Genomic DNA, 19,900 nt, shown 5'->3' on the forward strand with positions numbered 1-19,900 from the left:
GTTCTTTTACCTATCCACACAGCATAGGCACCACCCAGAGACATTTAATGTTATATTTTTTACTTATCATACATAAAGGAATTATAATCTTAAAGACTCCCTGTAAATTAATGTCAGAAGGAGCCACCCCGCTCCTGCTAAATAAGTGAGGCTCTGCTAAATAAGTGAGGCTCTGGGGCAGGTAGGAGGAGGCACACACTGTAAAAACAGAGCCTCATTAAAACATAACTCAGGCATTATAGACATGTGTCCCAGGCCCCAGCTTCTGGGATCATGTCAAAATACCGGGGTTCACTTTAAAAAGGCAAACAACATTTCTAGTCCTCAGGGCTACAAAAAAAAAAACAAAACACCAACAACCCTGGAGAACATGACCTGAGTCTGCAGCGAGCCTGAGACCGCAGCGACAGGAGTGGCGATGTCCTGCCCTCTCTAATGCAGTGGACGGCTAACCCTGAACCCCCGCTGCTGTGGAGATCCTGCCAACCCAACAGGGGCTGAGGTCTGTGCTGGGTGAGCCCGGCCTCGGCCCCTTGGGGCCTCCCGGGCAAGGCCGCCACAGACAAGGGCTGGATCCTCCTGGGGGCAAGCCCAACCCGGCCCAAGCGGACTCCGCGCCCGAGCGCAGCCGGGCTGGGAACGCGATACCGGGCAGCTCCGTGGGGGGCCCAGGGGAGGTCACGGCGCTATGGCTGGGCTGGGGGCGCCTCGGCCCCGGCAGCACACGTGGGCCCGGGTGGGCAGCAGGTCAGCCCCGACTGTCCCCGTGCGCGGCTCGGGGGCCGCGCCCGGGGCTGCTCGGTCCCCCCCAGCTCCCGCGCAGCTGCATCCCCCGCTCAGTCTTGAGCCCGGATGCCGGCACTGGTGCCCAGCCCATCCCCGGCGCTGCGAGACGCGCTGCGCACCCAGGGGACGGGGGGATGCTCCGCTCTCAGCCCCCGAGTCTCAGGCCAGGCCCGGCGCGGAGCGGGAAGGCGGCTCCCACCCGACGCAGCGACCCGGGTGAGACTTGCCGAGAGGCGCCTCCCCAGTCCCGCGCAGGGCCGCCGCGCCAAGCGGCAGGGGAAGGGCGCGAGGAGGAGCTGACGGTTGGGGGGGATCCCCGGTAACTCCCCCTAACCGCCACCCAGTCCCCAGCGCAAGCGCCTCTCCCGCACCCCCCACTCTGGCGCCGGCCAATCGCAACGCTGCGCACGTGACGAGCGTTCCCTGCGATGACCTCATCCCTGGTGTGGGATGACGTCAAATTCAAGATGGATGGAATCACGGCGGTGGCAGCAGCGCGCTCGGGCGAATCGTGAAGGGAGGCGCCGAGGGGGGCAGCTGGGTGGGGTGCGGCTAACGGCGGAGAGGGTGAGTAACGGTCGCGTCTCGCGCCCGTTTCGGGAGCTGCCCGCGCCGCGCGGGTCTCCCCGTGCACAAAGGCGTCTTTTCCTGACGTAACTCTGAGGTGTTTTTTTTTCCCCCCACCGAGCGGGGCTGCGGTCCCCAAACTCTTCAGTGCGCCTGCGCCACTTACAAAATTAGCCCGTCCCTTATTCGCGCATGCTCCACTTCCGGAGACGGACTAAGCCTGCCCATTGCGCGTGCACACATCCGCCACATAGACTCATCGAAGCCTCTAGTGCGCCTGTCTGGTGCCCCCAGGGGGCTTCGCAGTCCCTTTTTTTGCGCATGTGTAGTGCCGCTAAAAGAACCTCGAGCTTGCTTAGCTGCGCGTGCGCGGTAGCCAAAATGTGGCCTTTTGCCCGGAGGCGCAGGGCGCTCAGGCGCAAATGTTTCACTGCGCAGGCGGGCTGACGGTGCCTGTGAGGGGACAGGGGCGGCAGGGAGTTGCTCTGAGCATGCGCAGTGCCGTGAGCGTGGCCCTACATGGGGAGGGGAACTATTGAGTGTAGTGATGTCACTATAGGTGGTGAGAGTGCTCGTGCCTCACCTGCTCCCGCCAGCCCAAGCAGGGAGCTCCCGCAGCGGGGCAGTCAGCGGGTGCAAGAGCTGCCGTGTTGCTGGTTAGGGCGTCCGTGCCTGGCGTGGGGCCCAGTCACCCCCTGTTTGCGTGGCACCCTGGGCTATCCCTGCTGCATTGGCTTCAGTGCAGCGAATGTAGAGGGCGCTGGGCTGCCGTGACAGTGGGGTTTACACTGTATTATATGGAAGCTATAGCTCACATTCGTGTTTCTCTCATCTGAACCATGAAGAAAGAGAACACATTTGTATATCGTAGATTCTCCCTGCTGTGTCTCACAAAAGTGCAATGCTAATGTAAAAATTTAAGAGTAACTGCCGATGAAGTGGGCTGTAGCCCACAAAAGCTTATGCTCTAATAAATTTGTTATTCTATAAGGTGCCACAAGTACTCCTGTTCTTTTTGCCGATTATGCTAACCTTGCTGAATAGTCACGCACACCAGAGCTGGGCAGATAACTGCTGGTTGTTTTTTCCTGTTCGCTGGCAGTTCTGAAACACTGGGGGAAAGAATTTCAGTTTGGATTGAAATGAAACTGAAAATTGTGAAAAATTTCAGCATATCGAAAAAATGTGTTTTGAGTCAAATACAACATGTTGTTTGACCTGGAACTCTTTGTTTTAGGTATTTTTAAAAGGATTCACAAAATGCCAGGAGGAGGAGTAAATGGTGATGATTGTGTACCAATGCCCTTCTTATAACTTTTAGTCCAGCTTTTAGGCTACTCACCTGGGATATGAACATAAGAATGACCATAGTGAGTCATACCGATAGAAGAAATGACACTGAGCTAAATGGACTAACAGTTGTCAATGCCAGATGCTTCAGAGAGAATTAACAGAACAGGGCAATTATCAAGTGATCCTGTCCCTGTCGTCTAGTCCTAGCATCCGGCAGTCAGAGGCTTAGGGACACCCAGAGCATAGGGTTGCATCCTGGACCATTTTGGGTAGTAGCCACTGATAGACCTGTCCTCTGTGAATTTATCTAAGTCTTTTTTGAACCCAGTTATACTTTTGGTCTTCGCAACATCCCCTGGCAATTAGTTCCACAGATTGACTCTGCATTGTGAGATGTAGTACCTCTGTTAGTTTATTTTAAACCTGCTGTATTACTAACTTTATTGGGTGACCCCTGGGTCTTGTGTTATGTGAACAGGTAAATAACACTTTTACTCACTTCATCCACACCATTCTTGATTTTATAGACCTCTATCATATCCCTTCTTAATCATCTCTTTTACAAGAAAAACAGTCCCAGTCTTTTTAATCTCTCCTCATATGGAAGCTGTTCCATACCCCTAATCACTTTTCCTGCTCTTCTCTGTACCTTGTCCAATTTTATTGCATCTTTTTTGAGATGGGACAACCAGAACTGAGCGCAGTATTCAAGGTGTGGTTGTACCAAGGCTTTATGATTAAGGAAGAGGCACCCGGGTTAAACTAGCACCACCAAGCCCTAGAGCTCAGGTGACTGGGCCACCAGGAGAGCCCAGGTGGAAAAAGAGAGGGGCTGAAGGCCCACCAGAAGCCACAAAGAGTCGGAGCACTGAGAGAGAAGAGAATTATGATGTTAGAAGGCCCAAACCAAGAGACCGGGCAATGCCTAGGGCCCCATACAGATGTTACGCCTGCAGGGAGTGGGGACACATAGCTGCACAGTGTCCCAATGCTGAGGAGCCTATGCAATGTAACCTGGGGAACTGGGCAGATCCATGCTCCCTAATCCACCTTGTGCGGGTCTCACTAACCCCACATATGTACACCAGACCAGTGAAACTAAATGGGGTAGAGACCACGGCACTGGTTGATTCGGGGAGTGCTATCACGCTTATCTCAAGCCTGTGAAGCGTAGTCAGCTGCTGCAGGCTAAATGTACGGGGATAACAGTTAGTTACTACCCCACCATCCCAGTAAAAATTGAAATCCAGGGGAACACTACTGAGGTAGCAGCAGGTGTAGTCCCTAAACTCCCATACCCGGTGCTGATAGGGAGGGACTTCCCAGAGTTTGGAGGCTTTCTCCAATCCTCCTATTGGGAGTAAGAGGGGAATCCTGAAGTTAGTGAGGCATCCACAGTAGATTGTCAACCCCCAGTCTTCTCTGAAATATCACAGATTTATTTTCCATTCCCAGGCGGGGTAGGAAGACGAAAAGGGAAAGAAGGGCAGCTAAGGCCTTGGGGACTCGGATCCTGACCCAGGGACAGAGGGTCGTCCTTGTAGGCAGGCGGACCAGGGTAGCTGGAAAGGAGGCTGCCCTGGAGGAGGAAATGCCCGAGCCTGACTCCCGCCCTAATATCTCTGAACCAGGAGAGGAAACAGAGACTGGCCCCCTAGAACTGGGACAGACCAGCCCCAGAAGAGAAAATTTTGGACAGGACCAGGCTGAAGATCCAAGGTATGACAACGTTAGGAAGGAGGTGAGCAAAATAGATGGGATCCCCGTGGAAGGAAAAACCCAGGGACCAGGACCCTACTTCATAATGAAGAAGGATCTCTTGTACCGGGTTGCACCAGTATGGGGGCAGAAAGTACAGCAGCTCCTAGTACCTCGAAAACACCAGAACGCCGTATTAAGCCTTGCACATGGTCATCTTTTGGGGGGGCATTTAGGGGTAGAGAAGACCCTGGCATGAATCCTACGACGGTTCTTCTGGCCCGGGGTTCATGAAGAAGTGCAGAGGTATTGTGCCTCCTGCCCGGAGTGTCAGCTGCACAGTCCCAGTCCTCACTTGAGGGCACCTTTAGTACCCCTTCCCATCATAGAGGTCCCCTTTGAGTGAATAGCAATGGACCTAGTGGGACCCCTGGAGAAGACAGCTCGGGGTCACCAATATATACTTGTTGTTTTGGACTATTCTGTTTGCTACCCAGAAGCCGTCCCCCTGCGGAACACAGTCTTTAAAATGATAGCCAAAGAGTTGGTGGGGATCTTTGCCCGAGTGGAGCTACCGAAGGAAATATTAACAGACCAAGGAACCCCATTTATGTCAAAGCTAATGAAGGACTTCTGTACGCTGCTCCATATACATACCCTGAGGACTTCAGTCTATCATCCGCAGACTAATGGGCTGGTAGAAAGATTTAACTGAACCCTCAAGGCAATGATAAGGAAAGTGGTAAGTCAGGACGGGAAGGATTGGGACACCCTACTACTTTACCTGAAGTTTGCCGTCCGGGAGGTACCTCAACTGGGTTTTCCCCCTTTGAGTTATTATATGGGTGCCATCCCCATGGCATACTAGATATCTCCAAAGAGATCTGGGAAGAGGAACCCAGTGAGGGGTATAATAGAACATGTATTGCAAATGCGAGACCGGCTAGCCCGGGTCACCCCTATTGTACGGGAACATTTGGAAAAGGCGCAGGAGGCCCAGCAAACCCACTGCAATCTCCAGGCAAAAGTCTGACAGTTCCAACCAGGGAATCGGGTGACGGTGTTGGTACCCATGGCAGAAAGCAAGCTTCTGGCCTAATGGCAGGGGCCCTATGAGGTGGTTGAACCTGTGGGGGCAGTAATCTACAAGGTGTGGCAACCAGGACGCCGGAAACAAGAACAAATTTATCACATTAACCTCTTGAAACCTTGGAACCAGGGAGAGGCATGTGTGGTGGCCCAAGAGGCCCCAATCCAGGGAAATAACAGGCAGGAGCAGATCAGGATATCCCCTGATCTAACACCGAACCAGAAGAAGGAGATAACTGAGATGATCAACCGGTACCAGGACGTTTTTTCAACTAAACCAGGCCGGACCACCAAAGCGTATCACCTCATTATCACAGACCCTGGGGCAAAAGTAACTTTAAGGCCCTACTGGGTCCCAGTGGCAAAAAGGGAGGAGATCAAGGCAGAGGTAAAAAGGATGTTGGAACTAGGAGTCATTGAAGAGTCCCACAGTCAATGGTCGAGCCCGATTGTGTTGGTGCCTAAACCCGATGGCACCACTAGATTTTTTAATGACTTCCACTGGCTGAACGAGATATCCAGATTTGATGCATACCTCATACCCTGCGTCGATGAGTTAGTTGATCTCCTGGGCAATGCCCGATTTTTGACCGCCCTTGATTTAACAAAGGGATACTGGCAGATTCCCCTTACCAAAGATGCAAAAGAAAAGACACCAGAGGGTCTGTTTCAATATACTGTTCTTCCTTTTGGACTGCATGGGGCACCTGCCACCTTCTAGCGTCTTATGGACAGGCTCCTGCAGCCCCATACCAGTTATGCAGCTGCATACCTGGATGATGTAATTATTCATACCCCAGACTGGGAGACCCAGTTGGAAAAGGTAGAAGCGGTTCTGGACACGCTAAGATGGGCTGGCTTTATAGCCAATCCAGCCAAATGTGCTATAGGGTTAGCAGAGGCTAAATACCTTTGGCTACATTGTAGGAAGGGGCATGGTCTAACCCCAACTGAACAAACTGGAAGCTATCCAAAATTGGCCCCAGCCAAATCGGAAAAAACAAGTCCGGGCATTCCTGGGGGTGGTGGGGTACTACCGGCGATTTATTCCCCATTTTGCTACCAGAGTGAGTCCCCTGACAGACCTGATAAAAGCCCGGGGTCCGGACATGGTGAAGTTGACTGACACTGCAGAGAATGCATTCACGGATCTACGATCAGCCCTCTGCAGTAACCCAGTGCTTATAGCCCCGGACTTGAACAAAGAGTTCATTTTACAAACAGATGCGTCTGAAGTAGGATTGGGAGCTGTCCCATCACAGATGGTCGGAGACAAAGAACACCCAATCCTCTACCTCAGCAGGAAACTCCTCCCGAGAGAGCAGAAGTATGCAGTGGTTGAGAGAGAGCGCCTTGCTGTGAAATGGGCCATGGAAACACTTCGTTATTACCTACTGGGACGACGGTTTACCCTTGTGACTGATCTTGCACCTCTCCAGTGGATGCAGCGAAATAAAGAGAAGAATGCAAGGGTGACCAGATGGTTCCTGTCTTTACAACCTTTCCAATTCAACACCGGGCCAGAAGCCACCATGGCAAAGCAGATGGCTTATCACGAGTACACTGCCTGATGTCCCAAGTTGCCTAACCCTGTGGTGTTGAGCAGGGGGGGCGGGGGGGTGAGATATGTGACGGGGTCGGCCAGATGGCTACAAGAGAATGGTCGAAGGTATATGCATTAGTTCAAGGTTAAGCAGGTCCCTTTTTCCTGGGTAAGATAACAGGGACTATTCCAGAACACTCAGGAACTTTCTAGAACTAATTAAGGCAGACTGATTAGGACACCTGTAGCCAATTGGGAAGCTGCTAGAATTAATTAAGTCTAATCAGGACACATGGTTTACAAAGACTGTCACTCCAGTTAATGAGTTTGTGCGCGTAAGGAGCTGGGAGCAAGAGGACGTGCTGCTGGAGGACTGAGGAGTACAAGCGTTAACAGACATCAAGAGGAAGGTCCTGTGGTGAGGACAAAGAAGGTGTTGGGAGGAGGCCATGGGGAAGTAGCTCAGGGAGTTGTAGCTGTCGCGCAGCTGTTCCAGAAGGCACTCTAGAAAGCTGCAGTCCACAGGGCCCTGGGCTGGAACCCAGGGTAGAGAGCGGGCCTGGGTTCCCCCCAAACCTCCCAACTTGGGACCCAACACAGAAGGTTCCACCAGAGGGGAAGGTCTCTGAGCTGTTCCCCGACCCACATGGTGGATCAGCAGGGATTGTTCTTACTCTTTTTTTTCCCATGCTGGCCAATGATGAGATTATCTGAGTGAACGGCAGATTTGAGGCACAAAAGTGGCCAAACTGAGGGCTACTGTGAATCTCTGAGGCGAGCAAAATCCTCCAATAAGCACAGGACCCACCAAGGTAGAGGAGGAACTTTGTCACAAAGGATAATGGAAAGAGAAATGGTTACATATAAAACAAAGACATTTCTTGGAGGCTAAACTTGACTTTCACAGGCTAAAACTCTTGTTTAAAGCACTTTCTCACCTAAAGCAGTCTCCCAGCATCAACCAACCAACATGGCTGGCATTCACCTTTCACAAATGCAAAAAGCACTGTCCTTTTTGCTCCATCTGTGGTCGATGATGTGTCCTTTTGTCGTTGTTTTATATTCCCAGAGTTCATTGTTTTGTCCCCAGAATCAGGATTAGCCCCTTGGTTTAGACTCTAGTACCAGTCTTCCCATCCCCATTTACTCCATAAGCAGATTTGGCTTCCATTGTGTTAGTTTACAATGCTTACTTTACATAGCCAACAGGGAGACAGATGAATCAGCTTCCTTTATCTTACTCAAAACCTGTTAGTCAACCTTGCCTTGATTTAAACATATGTTTAATACATATGCACGACTTCATAAATATCCATACCTACATCATTCGGTGATTGAGGATCAATGTGATTCCAGCTTTCGTTTATGATCTCACATGACGGTCTTTATAGATAAATATTATCACAGCAATGTGTTGAGTGTCATGAATTTGTCAGGCCTGTCGGGCTACTGTTACAGAACAGTGAACCCTTTACCAGTTGGCATGGAGGGGTTCTTAGGGTCGCACCTGAACCATCTTTGTTAAAATAAGTAGATTAGACTTTTTCAGTCTATATTCGTACCTACATCATTCAGTGATTATGAGGCTCAATGTGCCTGTTCTCCAATCCTGTAATCCTTCTCGTGGCTCCTCCCCGAATCCTCTCCAATCTATCAACATCCCTCAAATTGTGAGCTTCAGAACTCCTAGATGAGTGCCCTACCGACCAGGCTATAGAATCATTCTCTCTCTCTCTCTCTCCCCCCCCCCCCCCAATGACTGTTCCTGTCATTATTAATGACTACAAATTACCACTTCTAAAGACAATAACACCATCTCCAGACATTTTTCAAATGGCACCTAAGTCCTCCCAAAAAAAGTTTTGGTGAAAACTATTCGATTAACTCTTTATCGCATTCACAAATAGCTTCAGGTCACTCAAAATTGCATTTTTCATTGAATAAACTATTTGTCCAAAAAACTTAACTTAGCTCTAAGGCACACACAAATACTAAAAGATTAACGTGTAATGTATTTATTGGTCTGAGTTTGGGATGGCTTCATTGTTCAAAAGTAGCAAAGCTGCATTCCAAACTCAGGTAAATAAAGCCTTTATTTCACCACACACCATCATGTACTCTATATTTTACAGAAAAGCTATTTTATATATTTGTAAACTTTTAATGGTGTTGTGTGGTTTTTTTTTTTTGTTTTTGTTTTTTTGGTAAAGCTTTGCTTGTAAATCCAGGGTTGTCTTAATACCATTAATCCAATTATACAGGCCTCAGAGAGAGAAAGATGGCGGGGGGGAAGTACTAATATATTTTTTAAAAGCCTCTAAAATGATTTAAAATAGTTTTTCTATAAAGGTAGGACACTGCATTTTTTCAAGGCCAATATTTCATGACAAGTCAGATGAAATGAACACTGTACAACACTGGAAAGCCTGGAATCACAGTTTTCCACTGGCATGAGGACAGTTTTTCTTTTTCCTGATTGTGTGAGATATTGGATTTTAAAGTCACCTGTCAAGGAGTATAATTTATGTAGGAACCCATAGTAGTGTAAATTTGGAAGACCAGGCTACATTTTGGGCAAAAGGAAACTCTTGTGATAGATGCTATTTAAAAAATAAAAAAAGCCTATTTGAAGCTGCTCAGTTTTTTTTCATTTTGGTAGTCTCAGAATGTAAGGATTAGTAATAGACTGCAGGTGAAAAGGGCAAGATGCAGTTTCTCAGATGGTTGTAAAATTTAGCATATGGATGGCATTGTCATATTTAGTATGAATAGATGGTGAATTGGTGTGTGTATGTACAATTAACACTGCATTAATGTAGTTTTTTATTAAGCTTGAAGTTAAAATAATCAAAAGTTTAAGGTTCCAATAGCAATGTTAACAGGGGGGGGGGAGGAGAGATGAGAGAGAGTTGTACAAATAAAGTCAATTTAACCATTAAAGCAGGAGTAGCAAATGCTACAATATAGGAAGAGCTGGTAGCACTGCCTATAAAGATTGCCCAACACTTCCCCATTATAAGTCCCTGTTTTTGTTGCTTGTAACTTTGCTACACTTTAACAGTTTGAACTGAAATATTTTGTGCTGGATTTCTCCCTCAAGATGAATGATTTTGTGGCAGCAGAAATTTGAGCCAAAATGATTTATCTGTTTCTGAGAATGAGGCAAGACAAAAATAAGTTGTATATACATGTTAAAGTTCTTGTGACCTTTTATTTTAGAAATTCCCAATCCATTAGAGTAGGAATTCAAAATTAGGCAGGGGGAGGCCTTTGTGTTAGGGAGGTTCCTTTTTCCATTCCCAAGAAAATAGACCTAAATTGCGCCAAATTATTAACCGTTGAAGAATTGCAGTCTGCATATGCTCAGTAGACATTTACTAGAGCTTCACAGTCAAATGCCAAAGATTCTGTCTGCATGTCAGCCCAGGGCATAGCAGGACTTTCCCCATCACTGCAGGTGTGAGCTGCTGCAGACTCTGCCAAAGCTGGGGCCCAGGTTTGTGCATCAGAACAGAAAGCAGGGAACATTTCTCTTCTCCTGTGCCATCAATACTTTCCCCTTTGCTGGGCCCAGGCAGTGTTGAAGAGGAAGCTACCTGATTCAAATTCAGAGGGTACAAGAGCTGGACTGGGAGTGAGAGGAGGGAAGATAGGAATAGATAGGGACAAGGAGCCTGGGTTGGGGAGACATGGGACTGAAGGATGGCATGTAAACTGGTAAACTGGGACTGAGAGTTGGGATGTGGCGGAGGCTGGGGAACAAGACTGGGAACCAGGGGATTGGAGTATGGAGATAGGAGGGAGAGACAAATCTGATCGGGATGCAAGGTCTGGGAAGACAACTGGGACTGGCTGGACAAAGAGATTGGGACAAGGAACCAAGAAGGTGGGTGGGGATAAGGATACTGAAGCTCAACGAGAAGACTGAGTCTGGGAACAGGTATGGTGAGGGGGACAGTGAATGGAGGCTGAGATGGGAGAAATAGTAGGACAGATTAGAGAGGAACTATGGGGGAACTGGGACTGGCTGGCCGAGGAGAGTGGACCAGAGATGAAAAAAGCCTATGGAGTGGAGACAGACTGGCTGTGTAAGGAAAATTGGACTGGGATGAGAGGCTAGGATAGAGCTAGGGACAAACTGTAAGAGAGAGCAGAAGTGGTGAAGCTTGGGGGAAACAGGTATTACTCCCCCTGCCCCAACCCCAGGATAAAGTTAGAGGTCCCGGGTGGCGGAGTGGACCAAGGGAGGTTCTGGATTCAATGTCTGGAACCGAAGCAGGAGAAATCAGGCACAAGGGGATCACTTATAGGATGAGGAATGAATTAGCTTTTATTATTTACAGCTGTCTGGCACCTCTGGATAAGTCCAGGAGCCAGCTTCGGATCAAAGAGAAGGGGCTGCTCACCCAACTGCTGTTTGACTCCACAAAACTGCCATCAGCCTCCTGCAAAGCCTCTGTTATCCTGTGACCATTCCCTCAGGGTTACTGCCAGTAGTGGCCACAGCCATCCTTCAATTTGGTCAGTCAGGACCAAGATCTCTGAAGGCCTCCGACTCTGACTGCCATAGGGTCAGCCACTCCTTATGTCTGCTCTGGCCCTTTCTACATACAAGCTAGAGGACTTCCTGCAGATTCTGTCTGCATACCCCAGGAGTTAGGCTTGTTACACAGGCAAAGGGTCCTGTGGGGAAAAATAGTATGTAATTTAAAGACCATCTCAGAATGCATACACGTAAGGGGGTCAAATTAAGGCAATCTTAATTCTGGCATTTCTTAACTTTTGAGTGCTTGACTTTGCCACCTTAATAATGTTCTGTTAACATAGCTTGTGTGTGTATAATATATATGAGAGTGAGTTAACATTGTATAGAAAACAAAGATGGTTTTAACCTATTTAAGATACTACACATCACTGAAAACTATTTGATGCCAAGTGTGAGCTTTCTGAGTTCAATTGGCTATGAGCTATTTCCATGGAGCTGGAAATTACTGATGATCAGAATATAAAATAAATTAGGGTTTTTTGGTCACCTTCATACCAGTGGCAATGATTTGTGTTAAATTAAACACCTTTCAGTAGACAGCAAGAATGGAAAATTTCAGGCCAAATGGAGAAATTTTCACAAAGTTATGAGCAATTTAATAATTATGAGTCACATTTATTATCACTGAAGTTTTGAAATCTTAACAATAGTAGTTGCTAATAGTGACTTATAATATTTTTCAGTTTTGAAATACACAAATGAAAACTGTTGACTTTCCAGATCTGCAAAGTACCATTATTAACAGTGAATGAAGGCTCATTCAGAAGGCTGTCACCTTCTAAGTTAGTGAATTGTTTCATAAAAAATAATAGTACTTGCACCTTCCATCTGAGGATCTCAGAAAACTAATTCTCTACAAACACAGCAAAATCCTTCATCACAGATGGAAAAGGGTGTAACATACTCTGCTTTAAAATCCGTCCTCAGTTCAAAGGAGATCTCCTCCTCAACCCTGTCCCTAATGGCTCTCTGTCAGTGTAAGACCAGTCTCCATAAAGCAGTCCCGTCCCCCCCCCCCCCCCCCCAGCCAAGGATTATGAAATTTGGGACAGCAGGTCTTTTTTTTTTTTTTTTTCACATAGTTGAAAGAAGGGAAATGTATTTTGTACTGTCTTCATTGAATGAAGCTTTTATGTGTCATGTCATTCTGGAGCAGATCATGTACATCTCAAAAACTGAGTCATTCAAGGAACGAGAAACAAAAGCTTGTTTTTATGTCAGGCACCTGCTCCACTCTCCTATGTTTTTTCTTTTTTCTTTTTCATAATATTGTGATTAATCTCCCCTACCAAATTTTACTCATCTGGAATGGATGAAGAATTCCGTCATTTTGGATTATTTAAATCTCTCTCTTACGTTGAAGAATTTTGTTGTAGTGCTTCAATGAAACATTAAAATCTTGCTCCCTAATTTAATTAAAAATGCCCCTTTATTTAAATTGTCACAAGTTGAAAGTACACCCTATGGAAACCTGTTTCCTACAGTCTACATTGAATGAAGGTTTCAAAAATACTTCAATGTGAGCTCTGATCGTAGGGCAATTCATGTACATTTCTTAAACTGAATTCTTTAAGAAAGGCAAAAGCATTTTGGGGCACCTACTTCACTCTCCTCCTCTTTTTCTACATTATCTTCAAAAGCAATTAAAATAAGCAGTTTTAAGAAATCTCTGGCAAAAATGCCTTTAAATATATGTATGCATTTTTTCCTAATTTTAGGATACTTGTTTCTTAATTTGTAAAACTTTTATTAGATTAGTTGGAGGTATTATTAAAGGCTAGTGTTTACAGTGGTATTTCTCATCTTTTCATGTACATGCATAATTTCATTAACATTAATTGAAAGCACCAACTGATATTTATCGGTGGCAGGAGCTAACTTTGGGTCCAATTTTGTTCACATTGAAGTCAATAACAAAACTCTCATTGTGTTCTGTAGGAGCCGGGTAGGGTCCTTTGTTATAATGTATTCAGGTTATATTGGACACAGAGTAAGAACACAATTTCTACATCTCATAGAATTTAAAGTTTCAGAGCAGCAGCTGTGTTAGTCTGTATCCACAAAAAGAACAGGAGTATTTGTGGCACCTTAGAGACTAACAAATTTATTTGAGCATAAGCTTTCGTGGGCTGAAATGGAATGGAACATATAGTAAGAAGATATACACATACAGAGAACATGAAAACGTGGAGTAAGGGCTAATTAATTAAGATGAGCTATTATCAGCAGGAGAAAAAAAATTTGTAGTGATGATCAAGATGGCCAATTTAGACAGTTGATAAGAAGGTGTGAGGATACTTAACATGGGAAAATAAATTCAATATTTGTAATGACACAGCCACTCCCAGTCTCTATTCAAACCCAAGTTAATGGTATCTAGTTTGCATATTAATTCAAGCTGGGCAGTTTCCATCAGATCATCTAATCTGATTTACATGTACAGGCCACTAAATTTCACCCAAATCCCCCTATATGAAACCCAAAGACTAGTGTCAAGTTTCCTTCCCCACTCTGAACTCTAGGGTACAGATATGGGGACCTGCATGAAATACCCCCTAAGCTTATTTTTACCAGCTTAGCTTAAAACTTCCCCAAGGTACAAACTATTTTACCTTTTGCCCTTGGACTTTATGGCCGCCAACACCAAGCATCTAACAAATATATAACAGGGAAAGAGCCCGCTTGGAAACATCTTTCCCCCCCAAAATCCTCCCAAACCCTACACCCCCTTTCTTGGGGAAGGCTTGCTAAAAATCCTCACCAATTTGCATAGGTGAACACAGACCCAAACCCTTGGATCTTAAGAACAATGAAAAAGCAATCAGGTTCTTAAAAGAATAATTTTAATTAAAGTAAAAGAATCACCTCTGTAAAATCAGGATAATAAATACCTTACAGGGTAATCAGATTCAAACATAGAGAATCCCTCTAGGCAAAACCTTAAGTTACAAAAAGACACAAAAACAGGAACATACATTCCATTCAGCACAACTTACTTTATCAGCCATTTAAACAAAACAGAATCTAACACATATCTAACTAGATTGCTTATTAGCCCTTTACAGGAGTTCTGACCTGCATTCCTGCTCTGGTCCCGGCAAAAGCAACACACAGACAGAGAGAACCTTTGTCCCCCCCCGCTTTGAAAGTATCTTGTCTCCTCATTGGTCATTTTGGTCAGGTGCCAGCGAGGTTATCCTAGCTTCTTAACCCTTTACAGGTGAAATGGTTTTTCCTCTGGCCAGGAGGGATTTTAAGGTGTTTACCCTTCCCTTTATATTTATGACAACTAGTTTCCCCAGGACTGAAATGTTTTGGGCTAACTAAACTATGAGCCACAGGCAGAAAACAGGAGAGATGCAGATGCCACCAGTGCCTGAGGCCCCTGCAGTGGTAGGGAAATGATTAAATGAAAGATGCCCAAATGATCCCAGCAGGTGAACCATGCCCCATGCTACAATGGAAGGTGAAAACCCCTTGAGCTTCCTGTCAAACTGAGCTGGTGGAAAATTCCTTCCTGACCCAAATCTGGGATCTGTATGACCCTGGGTGCATGAGCAAGACAGGCATCTAGAAAGACACACCAGCCAGGCATTTTCTGCATGACCTCAGAGCACTGGTCCACCAGTGTCCCATCTCGAGCTATGACCAATTTAAGTTGCATCAGAGGAAGGAGAAGATTAAAAAAAAATGCATCAAGCCAATTGAGGGGGCGGGGGGAGGCCCCTGCAGATGCCTGCCTGAAGCCTGATATTTGATTGTAGTCACTATCCTAATACAGAACTACAAGTGTTATGAGCCAATACATGTTTGTTTCCCACTCATATGGAAAAGAACACTTGTTTAGAAAATATGCAAAGGAGCTTGTTCAAAATTAACTTTTATTTGGAAGTGGAGGGGAATGTCCCTCATATACCTGTGTGACAAAATTCCTGCTCTACCTTAGTGGGTCTTGTGCTTATTGGTGGATTTGCTCGCCTTGGAGCTTCACGGCAGCACTCAGCTTGGCCATTTTTCTGAACCCACAGTCCAGCCTGCCCCTTTTGTTGGGTGCTTTCAGAGGGGGGAATTGTTGGTGACACTCGGGCTTGGCGCCAGGTAACTCGAGGGGGTGGCAGACCTTGAGAGTCGATGAAGCCCCCTCGCTCTGGACCACCAGGTAACTCGGAAGGGTGGAAGACCACGAGAGTCGAGGAAGCCCCCAGCCCCCTGGCCCCCAGCTCTGGGCCCAAGCAAGCTTGAACACTTCCCTCCCCTGAAGCTAATGAGAAAACAATTGTGATTGGTTGCTGTGTTACACATTGCATATGCTGCTGTTTTTACTTTGTAAGTGTGTTACGCAAATAAAAAAAATACCTTTTTTGCTTCAAAAAAAAAAATTTACTCTCCTATAGCCATCTGGCCCGACCCTGTCACACCTGTCATAAGGATTAGGTTTTCCCAATTTACTCCAGCATCAAACCACCAGCTATCTTCCCATTACCATCCATATCATCTGTCACGGCTACCACTATTTTGCCCCTGGCTCAGGACAGCTGGATGGAGTTTCCTTTGGAACCCATCAAACTGCTCTTACATCACTTAAGGGGAGGAATCACAAGAGAGAGAGATGAGGTGTTTTTCCCAGAATCCTCTCATCCCTCAGGTTGTAGTTCCTTAGGCTTGGTTGACACACAGTTTTTGTACCTATTTCAGTTAGGGGTATGATTGATTGATTTTAACCAACATAGTTATACAGGTACAAACCATAGAGTGGATATAGTTATACTAAGATAAAAAATGTCTTAGACTGATATAGCTTATTCCCCTTCCCATATGAAATAAGCAATACTAGTATAACTTTGCTCAGACTGGGGAGGCAGAGGGTGTGTTGTACTGTGGTAATAATACTGGTATAGTTGAAACAGTAAAACTTTGGTGTGTAGACATGCCTTTTAATGCAGGGGTGGGCAAACTTTTTGGCCCGAGGGCCACATCAGGTTTGTGAAACTGTATGGAGGGCCGGGTAGGGAAGGCTGTGCCTCCGCAAACAGCCTGGCCTCCGCCCCCATCCACTCCCTCACACTTCCTGCCCCCTGACTGCCCCCCCCCGGGGAACCCCTACCCCTCATGCAACCCCCTCCCCTCTCTCCCCCGTCCCCTTATCATGCCACTCACAGCAGCAGGAGCTTGCAGCCACGCTGCCCGGCAGGAGCAGCAGGCCAGAGCGCTGGTGGCGCGGCGAGGCTGCAGGGGAGGGAGACAGTAGGGGAGGGGCCGGGGACTAGCCTCCCCAGCCGGGAGCTCAGGGGACAGGCAGGATGGTCTCACGGGCTGTAGTTTGCCCAGCTCTGCTTTAATGTGTAGTGTCAGTTTAAGAGAGAAAATGATGTAATTTGAGCTATGATATATTGCTTCAGATTTTATTGAATAGCCTTCCCCATATGCTTGAGACACACCCATTAAGGGGTACCTACAGAGGAGGGAAAATTGGGCTTGTGCCCCTTTGTGGAATCATGATGCAAAAATAAGGCCTGTTTTTTCTGCTTGTTTTAATATTAGAATTTCAGGTCTTGTATATTAAGGAAGACTCAGTGATGACTAGAGTGTTAATGAAATGACAACATCATAAAAGTCAAGAGTGAAAATTGAGCAAATGAGAGAAGAAGGAATTTTTAGACTGCTTAAACTCCTTTGGTTTTTGTTTATATCTGTTTAACTTCAAATGATAAATGTTTTGGATGAGGATTCGATACACTTTCAACTGAGGTATTGGAACTCACAGTAAACATCTATTGAAACCATGTTCTAAGATTTATAAGAAGTTTATTTTTCAACCTTTCTGGTTTCTTCTTAATATATCCTAAAGAAGCAAAAAAAAAGTTAAAAGCTCAATATTTTAAATATCCTTTACATGTCACCTTGAAGTCGCTGTTGCTTGCTTTTTTTTTCCCCCTTTAAAAAAAAAATACTCCTGAAAGCCCCAGTTCTGATTTGCTATTCATTAAGCTGAGGTGGAAAAGTGCTCTCCACCAAGTTGTGTGTGGCTTAATATATCAGGATCTGAGTTATTCCTTCCCAAAACTACCTGGGGGTTCTAATATAAGTCACACTTGTAAATGCTGCTTTGTACGTATACAGATAGAGATTTAAAACGGTTATGTTTATAAATATAAATTGACTTGTTACTTCTTACATGGATTGGACGGTGTCAAGGTTCCTTCCCCACTCTGAACTCTAGGGTACAGATGTGGGGACCTGCATGAAATATCCCCTAAGCTTATTTTTACCAGCTTAGGTTAAAAACTTCCCCAAGATACAAACTATTTTACCTTTTGTCCCTGGACCTTATTGCTGCTGCCACCAAGCGTCTAACAAAAATAACAGGGAAAGAGCCCACTTGGAAACGTCTTCCCCCCAAAATATCCCCCCAAACTCTACACCCCCTTTCCTGGGGAAGGCTTGCTAAAAATCCTCGCCAATTTGTACAGGTGAACACAGACCCAAACCCTTGGATCTTAAAAACAATGAAAAAGCAATCAGGTTCTTAAAAGAGAATTTTAATTAAAGAAAAAGTAAAAGAATCACCTCTGTAAAATCAGGATGGTAAATACTTTACAGGGTAATCGAATTCAAACATAGAGAATTCCTCTAGGCAAAACCTTTAAGTTACAAAAAGACACAAAAACAGGAATATACATTCCATTCAGCACAACTTATTTTATCAGCCATTTAAACAAAACAGAATCTAACGCATATCTAACTAGATTGCTTATTAGCCCTTTACAGGAGTTCTGACCTGCATTCCTGCTCTGGTCCCGGCAAAAGACAACAGAGACAGAGAGAACCCTTTGTTTCCCCCCGCTCCAGCTTTGAAAGTATCTTGTTTCCTCATTGGTCATTTTGGTCAGGTGCCAGCGAGGTTGTCTTAGCTTCTTAACCCTTTACACGTGAAATGGTTTTTCCTCTGGCCAGGAGGGATTTAAAGGTGTTTACCCTTCCCTTTATATTTATGACAGACGGTGTCGGTAGAAAGAGACATGTAGAGGTTCAGGAGTCTGGTGTGAGCAGTAGGCTGAGAGGATGTAATGATTTATCACTCACCCAGCAATAAAAAGGGAAAAATTGGGTGTGGGAGGGGATAACAGGTACTTACAAGATGGAAACAGAAGCAGCCAGCTGTAAAATGCCCACTTCATGCATGTACTTGGCTCTGAAGAATTTAAAGGGCAACCTGAAAGGCTTTCGAGAAGAAAAGGATCCCATATAATGATAACCCTGTAGTGGGAACCTGTCCTGTCTTTGGAATATCATAGCTCTTATCTCCTCTATAATATAGCAATCTCCTTTTTCCCAGGAGATTATAAAATCTCATTTTTATTAAACTGGTCAAATACTAATAATCTCTGCTGACAGCATACTTAAAAGCCTAAGAATGTTTTCCGTAATAATTCACATAGTAATAGTAGCTGAATTCCTGTTTCATTACATTTTGGAGAAAGACAGAATCCCTAAACTGAAGGGAATAATAACAATAAATTTCATTCCAAATCCCTCAAAATCCTTTCCTAAATTATAGTTCAAATAGTACAACCCCAAACTTACTATATAGATTCAAAGTTTCTCTTTACACCCAGAAGGAGACTCTTTTTTTTTTTTTTTTTTTTAAATATCGCATTACTGGTGATGGGGAAAGCATCAGGTTGTATCTAATCCATATTGCAATTTAATAAGAGTGGTGTCTATCAGAGAATATTTACATAGCAAAATAAACAGAACTCCCTTCTTGTGCATCTCGAGTCTCCTGATGAATAACAGGAGAGTCATCTTTTCTGGTGATATGGACATTTTAGCCACAACCACGTTAATATGAGTAACTTATTACTACTAGTGTCAGTCACAGGCCACATCTGTCCCTCACTAGAGCTAACTGAGGGCATGTCTACACTACAATCTTAAGTCAATTTAAGTCTGAAGTCGACATCCAGCCGCTACAATAATTAAGTCAGTAGTGCGTGTCCACACCACACTTCTTATGTCTGTGAAGCACGTCCTCACTAGCAGCACTTGCATCCGTGCTGAGAGCAGTGCACCGTGGGTAGCTATCTCACAGTGCAACTTACCGCAGGGGGTTTGGGGAAGGGATTGCAATGCCTCATGGGACCAAAACATTTTTTCAGGGAGGACTGGGAACATGGCTTCAGTATCCCAGGATGAAGCTTTCTCCATCCCTCCCTGATCTAAATTGCAACGTATAATGTTTCACGCCTTTTTTCAAAAGGACGGCATAGCTGCATGTACGCCATCTCCTGAGAGGCATGGATCCTGCACAGCTGTGCACTATTGTGGTGAGTATTACAAACACCGCGCATCTTATCCTGCAGTATTTCCAGAGTCAG

At 45.5% G+C, this 19,900-nt stretch overlaps 1 protein-coding gene across 2 annotated transcripts in view; it reads left to right on the top strand.

Moving 5' to 3' along the window:
• The first annotated feature begins 984 nt into the window (after positions 1 to 984).
• ZBTB21 (zinc finger and BTB domain containing 21) overlaps positions 985 to 19,900 on the top strand; it is a 32,856-nt gene continuing 13,940 nt past the window's right edge. The window contains exon 1 of one of the 2 annotated variants that reach the window (XM_074969586.1): positions 985 to 1,002. The gene's annotated coding sequence lies outside the window, so the exon portion shown is untranslated. Of the gene's footprint in view, positions 1,003 to 1,044; positions 1,354 to 19,900 lie in introns of those variants that run through there. The other variant, XM_074969580.1, reaches the window with a different exon arrangement.

Source organism: Natator depressus, chromosome 1 (genome assembly GCF_965152275.1).
Source record: "Natator depressus isolate rNatDep1 chromosome 1, rNatDep2.hap1, whole genome shotgun sequence".
NCBI classification, from domain to species: domain Eukaryota; kingdom Metazoa; phylum Chordata; order Testudines; family Cheloniidae; genus Natator; species Natator depressus.